This window comes from Triticum aestivum, chromosome 1A (genome assembly GCF_018294505.1).
Source record: "Triticum aestivum cultivar Chinese Spring chromosome 1A, IWGSC CS RefSeq v2.1, whole genome shotgun sequence".
Taxonomy (NCBI): Eukaryota; Viridiplantae; Streptophyta; class Magnoliopsida; order Poales; family Poaceae; genus Triticum; species Triticum aestivum.
The window spans coordinates 585,999,000-586,009,257 of NC_057794.1; the positions used below are offsets into that span (position 1 = coordinate 585,999,000).

Here is a 10,258-nt window from a genome sequence, read left to right on the forward strand (position 1 = left end):
CATAGATTCATCTATGCCGACGGCTTTGCCGTAGGCATAGCCCTGCCACGTGGCCTTGCATGATTCGTCCCCGTTTTTGACGCCGCCGTCCGTTGCCGTCAGACGAAAAAGACTGCCGACGGCTATACTATGCCGACGGCTGACGCCAGGCCGTCGGCATAGGCCCCTATGCCGACGGCTTTACTATGCCGACGGTCTGACAAGACTAGGCTGACGGTATCTACGCCGATGGGTCTATGCCGACGGCAGCCGTAGGCATAGACCTATGCCGACGGCTTGGGGGCCTATGCCGACGGCCCTTGGCCGTAGGCATAGACCGCGAGTCCGGTAGTGGATGGGGTGGGGGAGTGGATCTTGTGTTTTTTTCCTCCAATGTGCACAGTTGCGGGAGTTCGGGAGAGCCTTGTCGGGCCCTATATCTTTCCCTACTAATAAAGCATGGAGTGCTTCTGGTCGTACGTCGTCGGCGTTTTTGCGAAAAAGCCCCTCTGTTTCTTTGAAATCAACCCGCAGTCCTTGTTTTAGTGGCACTCTAGAAAAACGTTTCACTTTTACAGAGAAACCCTATAGTCATTTCAATTCAGTCTGCACTCCTCCCCTTCGTCTTATCCATTCTGTCCTGCGCCGGCGACTTCGCCCAACCCGTCGTGCGCCAGCGGCCGCCGTGCCTCGCGCGGAAGGATGGAGGGCGCTCGCCGTGAGGATGGACGGCGCGGAGAGGCGCGCTCGCGCCCGAGCTCCTGTGCCCATGCCTCGCGCCTCCTTGCACCGCTCCGGCAGCCCCTCGCCATCCGCCGTCGTGGGCGACCACCAGCAGCGCCCGTCGCGCCTCTCCGCGCGCCACTCGAAGGCCCCAGCCAGGCCGCGCAGCCGTCCTCCTCCTCGACCTCGCCTCTCCGTGCGACAACCGGCGCCGCCGCCGGCGGCCACGGGTCCAGCGCCGCCTTCGTCCTCCACCTTCTCCTAAAGCGCACGTCCGCCGCGGGCGCTGGCGGTGGCGCGGCGGTCCTTGCCCTCGATCTCACCGAGGAAGGCGTCCTTGCCGAGCAGCTCGACGAGAGCGCTGCCAATGTCACTGAACTGAATCGCCAGCCATCTCAGCCCACGTCTTTCAGCACGCAACCGGCGAACCCATTCAGCAGCTCCTGGGCAAACAGCTTTGACCCCTGTTAACACGTTATGAGGATCCATGGCCTCTTCTTCTATTTCTTCAGTGCTACCATCTTGAAACCGGTGCAGTTTCTGCTGCATCTTCCTGACACTGGTCCTCAACTAGCTTATTTTGCTCTTCTTTCTGAAGATCCATGGCCTACTTTTCCAATTGTTGAGTGGGTACAGAAGTCTTCATATCATCACCTAATTGATTGCAAACAAAATTCTCATCACTTTCAGATACGACAGTCAAGACACATAATGCGGGACACTGCAACTACAGAAAGGCATGGAACACGCACGGATTTAAGTCCATGTCAGGGGCATCACCTGTCTCATGTTCGCAGGAGGAAGAAGCTCCAAGTTTGCCGGAGGTACACAAACATCCATTGAGCACTCCAATGTCGCGGCGTCTACACCAGAGGTATGCTTCCACTTGACCCCTGTTAACAAGCACCGTGAGCCGAGTAGACACCGGCCAAGTCCAACATTTGATTCAGCCATGTATGCACACCAGACCTGAGCGTCAATCATCCTCCAAATCCAATCCATTACGTTAATTTTCATGTCTAGAATTGACCCTCCAGGTGATGCTTTTTCATGCGTAGAATTCAGCATGTTAGGCAAGAGCATCAATCAATCTATAGTTCTATACTATAATATTAGACATGAGAGACCAGTCCAATTTTTCTTGTAAAGTGCATGTTGTTTCAGGTCCTCTAAAATGCTCATGTCTGCCTCAGTTTCCTGAATCTTGTTGATTGGAAGATAATCTTGGTTCTGCTTAGTTGATAAGCACCTTGGTTTCAGTTTCAATTCCTCTGTTGATTATTTCAGTTTTGATCTGGTTGAACCTTCTTGAAGAATTTGTTATTCTTTTGGCCATGGGGCGTAATCGTCTCTGCTTTTCGAATTTTCATCACTCTTTCCTTACTCAATGTTTCAGCCATCGGATGTTTCAATACAAGTCAAACACAACTGTCACAAAGATTCATGTGAAATCATGCTGAATAGTAGAAGTATATTGATTGTAAGCGTTGCACTGAAATGCAAACATGAAAAATGACACATAATTTAGAATCCAATATAAATCTAAGCGTGCGCACACTCGGTTCAGTTTCCATTCTTTTGTTAAGTCCACTGGATTCCTGGCGAGCCCGTGCACGGCATGCTGATTCTGAATTTTGGCATGCTCTTGAAGTGTAGGATGATTGGTTTTGATGTCTCTGTTATTTGTGCGCGTGCAGGTGCCAAAGGTGTCTCAGGTGGAGGCGAAGGAGGTTCTTCTAATTCCTAAGGCACCAGACTGGACATTCCTATGTTGACTACCATTTATGGTCAATAAAGTTGTCCGTGTTTGTTTTTGATTGCTCAACTAAATATCTGAAGTCCAATGATGTATGCATTCATGTTTCTCCTCTAAGGCACAAATACTGGACATTCCTATGGTGACTATATCATTCATGCTCAATATAGTTGTCTGTATTTGTTTTCAATTGCTCAGCTGAATATCTGAAGCCAAATGTTTTTTTTATCATTGTCTATATCAGATAATCCCAATAGTCCCTAATCTTGCAAATCATGTTTTTTTTGTTTAAATTTATCTTTCTCTTGAGATAATCTGAAGAAATTTAAGTTGTTTCCAGTGGCAAAGAGCATCATAAACTATTGTTACAAGTCTATCATATATTTCTCAAATTTTGTAAGATATTCATTGGCATGCATTTTAAATGATGATTAAGGTATTTCTCAGTATGTTGTGTTATTTCACTGCTGGGGGTTTGCACGTATTCTGATTTCTAAACAAATCTCAATTTCTCGATTTCTTTGCAGAAACAATAATTATCCAGAAGTAGCCTAATTATATGTATTTGTGTTCGCACATATACATCGTAACTATGCTAAGGGGTATTTATATGAACTTGGTTCAGGGCCAACAATACCAGCTGTAGTGCTGAAACAAGCACGATTCCATCATTTGTTACCGGTTCCTTTTTCTCGATAGCAGGCTCTTTTTGTTGGATGTGGTATAATTATATGCCGACAGATATTGACAGGTGTATAATGTAGTATATATTCCTAATTCCTCCAATGTCTTAATAGCATGAAGAATGTAGCACTTCAGGTCCTCATCAAGTAAGGTTTCCATTTAAGCATGGTGTCCATGCATGCTATTGTTAACTTTGCTGACAATGGCAGCTTAGTGATCACCATGTTTGTTAAATTTAATTTTCACCTCCGTGTAATGTATCATAGTACTATGCACAAAGATACTTCAACACTAAAGCTCGCACCTAACTTGCTCGGGTCTCGGCTCATGATTCTTTCAACTTTCATGTAGTGCTGCTGAAATATTATGTAACACTCAAATTTGATGATATTTTTAATGGGCACAACTGTGCCGGTAGAGGTTGACAGTTAATGAATTTTGTGATAATCTTCGGTTATACTGTTATATATAGCACTTTGCTGGTTATATGGTTCACATTCTCTGAGCCAATTCACAATGACCATTCCTGATTTGGGCATTATGTTTTTAAATCATTTTGTAACATTTTGGTTGATTTTTTATGCTGCTCCTTAATTTTTTTCATTGACTGGTGTTGAACTAAATGAGTGTTGCCATTCACAGGATGCCCAGTACAACCGAAGATGGGTTCCCGATTGTTCCTAGATATTTCAGAGCAACTAGAGTGGTCTTACCTGACAAGCTCCAATGTTGTGCTGAAGTATTTTGAACAAGCTTGTCCTTTGCCTTATGCTGGAACAAGGCACCTTCTATTCCCCATGGGCACCAAGAATGCGAAAACATTGATGATTCGAGCAAATGTAAGTTCAGGCTTCAAGATTGAGCCGAGCGCCCTACCAGCAGATCTGGATAATGCATACAAGAATGAGAAAGCATATCAGCGATTGGATATTTCTAGCCCTACAGTTAACCCTTTTGTTTTTTCCTGTACGGCGAGGGCGAGATAAAAGATATGCTTTCTGTTTGTGCTGACCATGGAGCTTGGGTAGTGATAGACACCTTCTCTGGTCTGGAGTTCCACAACAGAGATGGCTGGATTTTGCGGAACGGGTAATTTTTTTATTATAGCATTTGCTTATATGACCTTTCCTTGGTCAAACATATTTCACAAGTAATTTGTTTTCTTCAAAAAGGAGGATATTTTCACAAGCCCAAACCGACCACATAGCACTTTGAAATGCACTTATAGGAAGTTGTTGGTTTTGAAAAACAAGAGGGATCAACATTTCTCTAATCTCATCACGCCAACAAACTGACGAAGGTTAGTCCCTGACATACCTCCCAAACCTTAGTTCAGAGATAAAGGTTGGTAGTTCAGAGAAATTCAGTATTTGACATGCGTGCTATCCTTTTTGTTGTCTTTCTCTGGTTTCGTGCGATGAACAGACACTCGAGAGCTGTGGTTGGGATGTCGCCAGGTACCACTGTGACACGCGTACATCGGCAAATCGTTCAGGGTGGATGATTTTGAAGGCGAGCTCGACGGCTGCAATATCAGGGAAGCCCTCCTGAACTACTGCAGGTTCAGCTTACCGTGTAGTATTTTCTTTACAACAAGGCCTCACACGAGCAAAACTGTCATCTTGTTGTTTAGTTTTGGCCCGGGACTGCAATTTTTTCCCTTATTGCATTCTTTAGTGCATAAAATAAAATATATAATGTGCATAAAAGCCGAAAACAACCATTACGATCATAGTAGGCGAACTGAAATTGTAGGGATATAAAGCAGTACCTGAACATACAAAAGCTGGCCACAACTCTGTCTTCAATTCCATCTTGTTTCCAGATTTCAGGAGTAGCATCACCACCATCACAGATCAGGCTCTTTGTCAGTGCAAATAACAGACTAACACCACAAGGACTTCATTAACCTTAGCCACTTCTTATGGGTACATGAGAACTAAAAGAATTCATCTGTTAAAATTTGTTTTTTTGACTTTTTGGACTAATTCATGTGCAGAATTTATATTTTCAATTAGAATGATTTATTGTAGTTTTATCAACGACTATAGTATATTAAGATGTGGGCACTATATCGAAAGTGTTGTTCTACACCCGAGGTCATGTGAGCTTGGTTGAACAGTAAAATAAATAAAAAATGGAAAAACAATTCAAAAAATGTGATTTCTTTCCGTGTGAGACACTGAAAAAATGTTTATTAGCTTGCAAAATTTCAATACTATCTTTCTTGACTGATTGTTTGTGGTCTGCCATGAGCCCATGACGTAGCCATCTGCATCTGCCTCGCCTTGAGGCCACAACAGCACCCCTGCCCTTCTGCTCCTGCTGGCGACCGCAACCCTCTGGCGGCAGCAACACCGCTCTTGTGTGCTGGCCTTGCTGTCTCATCTCCTCTCTCTCTCATGTTTGGGTATGATGTTAGCGTTATGTGTGTGTGGATGGATATGATGCTACCATGGTGTGTGTAAAAATCTATTTTTGGTTTATTTCTCTTTGGAGTATTGCTGTTGGAGATGAGCTTAAGAGGCGAAAGAGTAAAGATCTGGTAAGCTGTTTGTATTGCTTCAGGAGAATCTTTTATCACTGTTTTTGGGACTGTATTTATGTCAAAGAGGCATGTAGGGAGCTGGAAAAAATTTGTTACTTCTCATGGCCACTTTTTTGAACATGATTATTGAGCTTGACTATGCGGAGGTAGGAAAAAATATCAGCGTAATGGGTTTGAGAGATATCATGTTATCCCTTCTGTTCAGGCAATTAAGGAGATCTGTGCGAGTAATATTCGGGTGGAGTTCGTTTGATGCAGAGTAGCAAATATGTGTGCTCATCTTTTAGCTAGAGCTGGTGTAAATGTTGCTGAGTGCGAGCAGTAGACGGACTCTACTCCGTCAATGCTGGAGCATTCATATCCCAATGACGCGAGCTGACAACACCACGCTCGTGTTGATAACGGTTTCTCACTGCGGTTGCAATGCGATGCGTCAAACCAGGTGCATGGTGTAGCTTGTGAAGGGCGTCCCTCACATCCAGCTCAAGGAGAATAGATTTTTCAGTTTCAAACATTTCCTTTCAATGACATGTGTCTCGTGTGATGGTCCTTTTTTTTGCGAGGAACTTGGAATTGACAAGTGGGGGTTTTGAGCCGTACTTCTTGGATTGGTGGTGTGAGTTTTTTTTCATTGAATTAGAGGTGTGATTTTTTTCCTCCCGTTGCAACGCACGGGCATTTTTACTAGTATATATATATATATATATATATATATATATATATATATATATATATATATATATATATATATATATATATATATATATATATATATATAACTTCCCTCTGTACAAACCTGAACTTCGGGCTATCTTCGCAATCGTGGCTTCCCCCGCGAATTATGCCGGTCGGTAGTGTTGTGTGGGATGTGACTGTAACCCAGATACTCATACCTGCATCTAAATGCTTGTTTTCATTCGTAATTTTGCATTTTGGCGGATTCACTCTCGGGGCGGATGATCTCGTGTCTGTTTATAAGTTTAATGCATTCAGTGGATGTTCTGGAACCTCGAAGATGATGGTAATTTGGTGTAAGTACGAGTTTCATGGGCAATTTGTCATTAATTTCAACGGATTTGATTTGAGGCTCTGTGTTCTTCGTCCGCGGGAGTGGTTCCGCCGCTTCTGTGGATTTGTTATTTTTATTTGAATATAGAGGGTGGATTTGATTGCAGTAGTGAGATTGGACCGTTCATGCGTTGTTAATTCGATCGGGAAGGCGAATACACCGCTGAAATCGGGCGATTAGATCTCGTGTCGGCCCGTGCTGGTTTTCGGTTCTTCAATGAGACAACTTGGTTGATTTATCCTTTTGATGTCAGGGCGCAATAGGATATCGTTCGAGGTCGCGGCCTGAGAAGGTGTAGTCACCCAAGTGATTAAATCTGAAAAGCAAATTCGATAATGCGTTTTTTTCAGTGATTGTACTGTCTGTGTTACAGAGTTGGACTTCTGCACCTTTTGTGCTTGAACTTCCCTTGTTTTAATGCATGTTTTTTTGTTGATGTTGCAATACGATCTGTTCGGTTGGTGTTGTTATAAAAATTTTGTGTACATTTTTTTGTTTTTCAGAGTACTCAAATACGTACAAATCATCCTTTTTATATTTATTCTGTCTTCGGGACTAGTTTTTTTGGATCATCCACATTCTGTGGTAGTAATTGGACTTCTATGCTATCAGTGATTGAACTTCCTGATTTCCACATTGCAAAGTGGTGCAACATCGCGCTCTATTTTTTTTTGTAATTGTCAATTTTCTAATTTGGGTTTTAGTTTGTTCCGTGGCAACTATGGGATTATTCCCAAATATGCATGCATACCTTACTTTTTTTTGTAACACATTTGCATACTTCAAATAGTGGTAAAACTTCAGTTTGTGTTTAACGTGAACTTACAAGATTTTTGCTTCTGTGTAATTTGTCTTTTCTACATGTTCATTTGATGTTTTTTCCAAACGCCGAACTTCTATGTTTTTACAACTTGAACTTACCTTTATTTAGAACATTTTATTAGTTAACTTACGCCTCATGCATTTTGTTTCTTCGACACTAAACATTATTATTCCTCAGGTGCTTCTTTCTTGGTTTTTTATGTCACAGCCAAAATTTTCTTGAATGCAGGTTCATCTTTTTGACATTGATATTCCAGGACAGATTACATTCCAGAAATCAAAAACCCTTAGTAGATTTCTTCTGCAATTTGTTGTAACTAGTGTGTAAGTGTGGAGCTGGATCACAAGCACTATCTTTAGTAGGATCTGGACTTCTTTTTTATTAATGGTTGAACTTCTGGTTTTGGAGATTTGCACTCCACATTGGAAGGAGAAGGTGCATGATGCTCTATATTTTGTTTGTTTGGTTTTCTTTGTAATTTTAATTCTCTAGATGTTCTTTTAGACTTTTGTCTCGTGAGAAATCATGGGATTAGCCCAAGTATGGGCCGAGATAGGAACGAGCCGGAGCAGGTGACGACGCGCGTGCCGCGTCATCGCATGCGGAGGCGAGTCCGTCACATCCATGACCCCACTATCTATCTTAGGGTTTTTAGGGTTTAGATATGAACTTCATCTGTCTTTGTACTTGAACTTCTTCTTTTTGTTTCTTTATGGTTTATTTATTCTTATTCCTTTACTTCTTTTATTAGAGTACTTGAACTTCTGTTCTTTATTTTTTGAATTTCTTTTCTCTTGTTTTTTTAGGGGCATATTTATGTATGTATGTTTCTTCCTTTAGTATTGTATTTGCCATCTATTTTTGGTTTTGAGGATATTAGCTGTGCTGTTTTGTGATCTTATCTCATTATAATAGATGCATTCAAATGGTTCATTTATTTATCTACACATGTATTTACTATTTTAGCTGTTGGGGGGTAAAACTGTAAATTCAGTGGCGCTGCAAGTCCCACGACAGAGAGGCATTAAGTGACCATCTCCCTCGCCACCACCTGTCAGAAAACTCCTCTCCCCTTGTCGCTCGCTCTCTCCCCCCTCTCCGTCCCTCCGCTGCCTTCCTCGCCTCCAACTCCCCCCGATTTCTCCGCCCCTGTCCCCTGCCCTCGTGCTGGAGTAACCGGCGCATGCCCCCGCTCCTATTTCTCCTTCATGCCTCACTCTCTCTCGCCCAGCCCGCTCTCTTCTGCTCTGAAGCAAGGGCGGCAACTACCTGCACGGTTGCAAGGTGTGCGTGGCGTCGTGGGGGAGTGGAAGAACTGGCGCGGATTCGTGCGTGCGGGGGTCGTCTAGAGAGGTACAAGTGCTGCCTCGCCCTAATGCTTGCTTCTAGTTTCGCCAGATCTGTTGAGTCCGCCTCCTGTGTGCTCTCGTGCCCGCCTCTCTAGCCCCTTCTGCTGATGGTTTGGTGGTAGATTAGGTAGGGTTCTTGTGTGTGTGGTGGGTGGATTGCATTCCCTCGTGGTCAGATTTGTCTATGTGATGCTTGTGTGTGCTATTTGTCCCTTCAGGCTTGTGTGGATTTCATTTCCCCTTTCTTGATTTCAGCATTCAGATGCATGTAAGAGAGGGTGTGGTGTGATGCTGGATCTGATGTATCTAATTTGTTTTAATGTTTTTGATTTCGAAGTCTATATAGTCTCTCACATGCTAGATAGTTTATGGATTCTTTTTTTTGTTTGTGCTTGCCTAGATGTACTACTGTTCATGTTTTCATACTTGTTTATATGTTGTAGTTGTTTCATCCTAGGGGTTCATTTAGTTGTTTTTTGTATTTGTTGTATTATTTTCTACCTGCTAACTATATGCAATCAATCCCCTGTTTTTAGCAGGTTGTTCTAGTGTTTGGAGTTGCATTCATCAAGGCGGTTGTGTTGTCATGGCTTCAGAACCTTCTCCAGGTATCTTAATGTAGCTGTATCTTGTATTTTAAATAGCATTATTCTCATATATGTCTGCCCATATCTTCACTTAGTATTCATGTTGGACTGCCATTCTTAATAGTGTGAACTTCTAGTAATGGTTATGTGTTTGCTTTTTACCATTAGTTTGAGTTAGTAGAGTGTTTGCTTACTTTGTAGTTGATGATTTTGCAGGTGAAACTTCATCACCAAGTGTTGTTGGACTTCCTAGATGTTTCATTTTTGTAGTGTATATCTTTGTTTTTTTTGTTATCATGTTGATGGTATTGATATTTAGTTTGCCTGTGAAATACTGTTTGTGGTCATGCTACATCTTTTTTATGTGCTACTTGCTTGGGTCACATAGTTGAACTTCTGGTTTTAAGTATTGTTTGATTGTAATGAAATTTGGTTGGAGTTCTGTTATGCACATTTTGTTTGACTGCTTTGTTATGTATCGTTGAACTTCTAGACATTCATGATATATGTAGTAGCCCCTTTGGTGTAGATTGTTTTTATATTTAGTTTGTATATTTTTAGTTTGTTTTTTGTGTTTACTGCTTTGTTAGGTATTGTTGAACTTATGGGTATTGGACATTGTTGTAAAAGTAGAAGTCCCTTTGGTGTAGGATTGCGGATTAGAACTCGGCTGCCTTTTTGCTTGCATTTTTTGTAGTTGGTGATGAGTTGAATAGTTCTGAAAAATGCCTGCGATCAAG

General features: G+C 42.3%; 1 long non-coding RNA gene across 3 annotated transcripts; it reads left to right on the top strand.

Moving 5' to 3' along the window:
• Positions 1–584: 584 nt before the first annotated feature.
• On the top strand, positions 585–5,659 carry LOC123070084 (uncharacterized). 3 transcript variants are annotated; one of them, XR_006433357.1, is made up of 5 exons: positions 585–1,576; positions 2,400–2,550; positions 2,986–3,288; positions 3,785–4,442; positions 4,568–5,659. It is a non-coding gene; the product is annotated as an uncharacterized lncRNA (long non-coding RNA). The 3 variants fall into 3 exon arrangements; XR_006433354.1 differs by lacking the exon at positions 2,986–3,288 and having other exon boundaries at positions 2,400–2,600; XR_006433344.1 differs by having other exon boundaries at positions 2,986–4,442.
• Positions 5,660–10,258: the final 4,599 nt, after the last annotated feature.